This window comes from Hydra vulgaris, chromosome 01, assembly GCF_038396675.1.
Source record: "Hydra vulgaris chromosome 01, alternate assembly HydraT2T_AEP".
Lineage (NCBI taxonomy): Eukaryota > Metazoa > Cnidaria > Hydrozoa > Anthoathecata > Hydridae > Hydra > Hydra vulgaris.
This window is the reverse complement of record NC_088920.1, coordinates 21,020,900-21,026,522: the sequence shown is the minus strand read 5'-3', so window position 1 is coordinate 21,026,522 and position 5,623 is coordinate 21,020,900. Positions and strand designations below refer to the sequence as shown.

Genomic DNA, 5,623 nt, shown 5'->3' with positions numbered 1-5,623 from the left:
TTACTTACTTAACCAGACCATCTTACTTACTTAACCAGACCATCTTACTTACTTAACCAGACCATCTTGCTTAATGAACTCGACTAAAACTAAAACTTGGCTAAAATAAACCTTATTTAGGTAACACAACTTTTTAGATATTGCTATCATTCAAAAATCATGTATTCCTTTAAGACAATTTATTAGAAAATTAGAAAATGTAAAACTAATTACATAAGATTTTTCATCCAGCATGCACTTTTTGCCTACCATAAAAAAAAAATAAAAAAATTATAAACTATGAAAACTATATAAAAAAGGATTATAAATGTTAAAGTCAAAATCTCTTTTAAGTTAAAGTACTACATGGTAAAGTTGTTGTGCATTGCGAACAAACCCATTCAACACTCTCACATTCTAAAATAAAATCAGGTATGCGTTCACAAACACGGTGAAACCAACATTCGCATTTTCCACATTGCACCATGTGCCTTAATGTATTAACACATAAAAAACAGTCAAAAAATGTGAATAAAAGTCATGTGTGTAAATAAAATAAAAGTAATAAGTGTGTGTGTGTGTGTGTGTGTGTGTGTGTGTGTGTGTGTGTGTGTGTGTGTGTGTGTGTGTGTGTGTGTGTGTGTGTGTGTAACTAGTTAGATTGAAAAGCTAAAACATAACTTAAATAACTCACTTACTTATCTTTGACAACTTTATCAGAAGCCATCCAAATTTGCTGACACACGCAATAAAGAGTAAAATCAAATTCTTTTTCTTTGCAAATCCTAGTCAATTTTCCAGTTTTTGGAAACTCATTTAAGTGGTTTTCTATAACACTTTTAAATAAATGGTTTCTTATTTCATCAATTTAAAATGAAACGTACATGGATTTGAGCCGGTAGAAGCAATGTGCTGTGCAAACGCCAATGCAAACAAACCACAGTCTACACCATTTGTTTGTTGTTGTACAGGTAAGACTCGTACTTTCATACTGACTTTGGTGCTCTACATTATTGCACATATATGTCTGACAACATAATTCATTATTTTGCCCTTAAACATGCTGTCTAACAAAAATATCTCACCTTCAGAGCAGCCAAAAGTGCTTATTGTCAGCCAGTGTACATTGCCATCATGTAATACCTGTACAAAGGAGACCTTCACCACACAAAATGACAAATTTTGCCCCAAAACTGGATCCTGCAGACCAGAAACATCAGTTATCATTTTTTGTACTGAATGGATGACATTGTCTGACAACATCCGATGGGTTGTAATATCATTCATATCATCTGATGAGAGTTTTGTCTTAGGAAGTAAAACCAGTTTTTCAACTAAATGTTCATCATCGTTATGTGAAATAACTCATGGGCAACAACAAACCTTTCTTTGTTTACAGGCTCATCAACAATTTTATGTTCGATCGAGTCAACTAAGTAACTCTCTTCTACTATAAACACTTTAGAAGCATTTAATGCTTTTTCTTTTTGCGATCCAACACACTTAGTTTGAGCTTTTATTGGTTCCGTACAGAAATAGAAATGTGTTTTTTGCTTAATTTATTATCTGTTGGAGTGACAGGAATCCCAGATTCTCTTACTCTTTTTTTTATTTAGTTTTTTTATTTAGTTTTTTTATTTAGTTATTTGTCTATTAGAGTGGAAAGAGTTTTATGAAACATCTCTATTTCATCAGAGTATGCCTCAAATTTAAATGATAAGTTCTTGGTAGTATTAAGCATGTCCCTAACATCGACACCAGAATAAATGGGAATATGTTTTTTACATATGTCATTCTGACCTTCTACAGTTATATTTTTTTTTAAAGACAAAGATGACACTTTTAAAGGTGAAAGCGACTTTGAAAAATTAAAAGGTGTTTTTTCATGGAATATATCATAGTTATCTTCATCTAAATTTAAGAATGGAGAATTTACATAAAGTTTTGATAATGTATTCCATGACCAAGCAGGATACTTTTTGAATACAGCAAAAAAACGTTTGCAGGGATACCCTGTTGATATCCAATCATAACAAGTACATTTTTGCATAATATTTTCATCACCGAAATGCACAAAGAATTTCGTAGAAGAATCAATGGTACTAGATACAGTAAAGATACAATGTTTCATCATTACAACTGTGTTCAAATCCATGTATTCAGCAGTAGATTTTCGCAACAAGCATTGCTTAACTAAACTACGAGGGCAATTATATAAATTTTTTGGCACCCAACAGCCACATCTCCTGTATCTTGCATCCATTTTGAAGTTGGCATCAGTGTAGCTAAATTGAATAGATAAAACTTTATAAAAATAAAAAGATTATATTAATATCATTACTGTGAACAATTTTAAATTGACAATAGTCCCTTTCAAACATCAGTTCATTGACTTAACTTTTCTTTTAAACTAACCTTTCGAGCTTATCAGTGAAGAATTCTTCAATTAATAAAGTTAACATACCTGTCAAAGAGGAGTTGTTGTATTTATTTAAATAGCAATACTTAAATGACTCATTTTGTCTTTCAACACCATTGTTTATGTTGCAATTAATTAGAAGAAGATTTTGTCTATACCACCAGATCCATCTCTAAACAATAAGAAAAAAATTCTACTTTTACATACCTTACCTTAAAATAATGCAAACCAAACTAAACGGTTGCCACAAAGTGTATTCTCAAATAAAGGTTTAATTATTTAAACTCATGTTTATTAATAAGTACCTTTTTTTATAGGCATCCAATACATTTCAACATGTTTCAATTTAGAAAAACCATCTTGACACCAAAAGTCAGAAAGCTCTAACACTTTTATAGCATCTACTTTTTCTTCACAAGATCTTGTCGTTAAGCTCACCTCCAATAAACTTATGAGTACTTCAGTCGCTTCTTTAAGAGGAATTGACTGGTATAAGTTTATAACGTCAAATGATACCTAAATTTTGCCACTGGATATGTCCCACAGTTTTGCTTTCTCTACGAATTGTTTCGAATTTTTTAATTGAGTTTGGTTAAAAAGGTTTTAACTTTCATTTTTTTCAATTTTCATTTAAAAATTTTTTTCTATTTAATAATTTGAGTATTATATAGAATCTGAGTAATAATATTATAGAAATAAACTATTGTTACCATGTGATGTGTTATGTTTTTTTAGATTGTATTATTTATAGGGTTTCTGAAAAACAGTGGTTTTCAAAAAACAGCTGTTTGCTGTTCCTAATTTTTCAAAAAACTGCTGTTAACAGCTGTTTTACTGTTTTTAAAAAAATACAAAGAAAATAGTAAATTTATGTACTTTTTATTTAAATACTATATTGTATGACTTTTCTTACATGCTCTGTTCGTTTGCCTGTATTTTTGAAAAGGACAAATTCACTTTTTAACCATTTGAATTTATCTTGCCCCAATATTTTTGATGACTTTTCTTTTTGAAGAAGCATGTTAAGTTCATCTTGAAGCGATAAACTTTCTTGCTCGGCATCGTTAGACTCTGTGACTGTCATTTCATCATCATTTTCCTCGTTATTGATTCCAAAGAGGCGAGATGCAAGTTTTCCAGCAAAAATCAAAGTGTTTTTTGACGGTGTCGTGGAAGGATCGTTCAAGCTTCGCAAGAGATTCATTATATCGCTTGTCCAGCGCTCATTAATTCGGCGTTTTAAGTTCTCGTACAAGGTTTTACTTATTTCGTTGTTCATCATTGAAAGCTTTTTTAACATAAATTCGATGATTGTATCAGCAGTCTCTAATGTTGCGTCTTCTCGACTTAAGTTCTCCACTGCAAGTTTTACAGGATCTAAAGCTCTAAGCAAATTTTTAAGCGCACCAAAATCCAAGGAATCGATTAGATGAAGTGAGTTAAAGTCAAATAATGTTGCTCGAATAGAATTTTCTGTTTGTATAAGTGACTCAAGCATTGTTGGAATTGAGTTCCATATAGTTTTAACGTCAAGATGAAGTTCTTTCTCATGCCCTAACTCATTTTTGACGTGAATTTGAAACGCATGGTTTTTGACAGATGATTTTTTTATAAATTTAACAAGTTCTCGTGATTTCTTAAGAAGGTCCTTGTAATCAGTTTCGACATCATAAAAATTTTCCTCGAGGAATTGAAGTTCACCATTCTCGTCAAATTCATCTGTTTCTGATACATCATCGCTATCAATGTATTCCAAATCATCGACTAGATTATTTTTCTTATAGAGTGTATCGCAAACGGCAAGATGAATTCCGTGATTTAGACAAAATTGCCCCTCTATCTCAGCATGACGAATAAATTTTTTGTTTACAGAGGCACCATCCAAAGTAGCAGCAACAATATCGGTTTTCATTGATAAACCAAAACTTAAAAAATGCTTTTTCATAATTTCTATCATATCCATAGCTGAGCATGAGCCTAATATGCGAACAAGTCCTGTCTTAAAAGTCAGCTTATTAACATTATTGTGAAGATTCACTCCGAAGTATCGCCGTCCTCGTATGCTTGTCCACTCGTCAACCGAGAAGCTAAACTTTGCACTCTTCTGCAGCAATTCTTTGATATTGCCGATCATTTTTTGTTTCTTATCATCATAATCATCGTGAATTAATTTCATGACGTCGCTCTCGTTTCTTGGCAACTTAAAATCGTCTCGTGAAATGGATAAACGGATATATTTGCTGTTTGTGATGGCATGTATTGAAATATTGTCAGTGGCCAAGTCACTTACTATCTCCTTAAGTGTCATTTTTTTAGAAAAAATATCAGGGATCATCATTGTTCTCTTTTCAGTTACAGCTTGTTGACTGGATTCAGCTGTATCAGGTGGTTTATCAAACGTAATACCATGTGAAATCAAGTGCCTCTTTAATGTGGTCGTTGAATTACCAGAACACTTAATAACTTTTTTGCTACGTTTGCATTGACCTTCGAGATCTTTTGTTTTTGCATTCTTGCGTTTAATTGCAAAATCCCAAACAGAAGACATAGCTGAAATCTAAATAAGTATTAAATAGTGCAAGATATTTAAACTTAATTCGTAATATAGCTTACTTTTTGTTAAATAATTATTTGTTATAATAAGTTATTATTTTAACTTAAATTGTGACAAAATCACTTTCTTCAAAGCGAAGGGAAAAGCCCCGCGATTTTTTTTAAAAAAAGTAGTTACTTGTATGGAAATTTTTTTTTCAAATCACTTTAACTTTAGAAAAGTAAAATGTAATCGCGGTAACATATCAAAATTTAAAAAAAAAACAGTAAAAAACAGTTACAAAAAAACAGCTGTTTGCTGTTCTTAGTTTTTGGCGAAAAAACAGCTGTTTTACTGTTACTGTTAAACAGCTGACAGAAACCCTAATTATTTATCGTGTCATGGAATAGTAACTTAACGAACTGTAAGTATAAATTAAGTTGAATAAAAAAAAACTATACAAACAAAACACTAGAAACAGAAAAAAAAGTTAATGGAATATGTCGAAACATTTGGCAAGGTATGCGAGCACGTTATTATTAAGTATTATAAAAAGAGTTTTGCAAATAAGGAAAGGGGTAAGCAGGAGATAATTTTAGCAACAATGAGGGGGAAGTGGAAAATCTGTAAAAAGTGTCAATTGCGTTCTTTAAATAAAAAAGGTCCTCAAAACTATAATTCTACCAATTGAA

General features: G+C 31.3%; 1 long non-coding RNA gene across 1 annotated transcript; it reads right to left on the bottom strand.

Annotated features, from left to right (window-relative positions):
• Positions 1-310: 310 nt before the first annotated feature.
• On the bottom strand, positions 311-3,074 carry LOC136074818 (uncharacterized). Its single transcript, XR_010635469.1, has 4 exons — positions 2,704-3,074; positions 2,444-2,570; positions 678-2,264; positions 311-470 (listed from the first exon to the last, which is right to left on the bottom strand). It is a non-coding gene; the product is annotated as an uncharacterized LOC136074818 (long non-coding RNA).
• Positions 3,075-5,623: the final 2,549 nt, after the last annotated feature.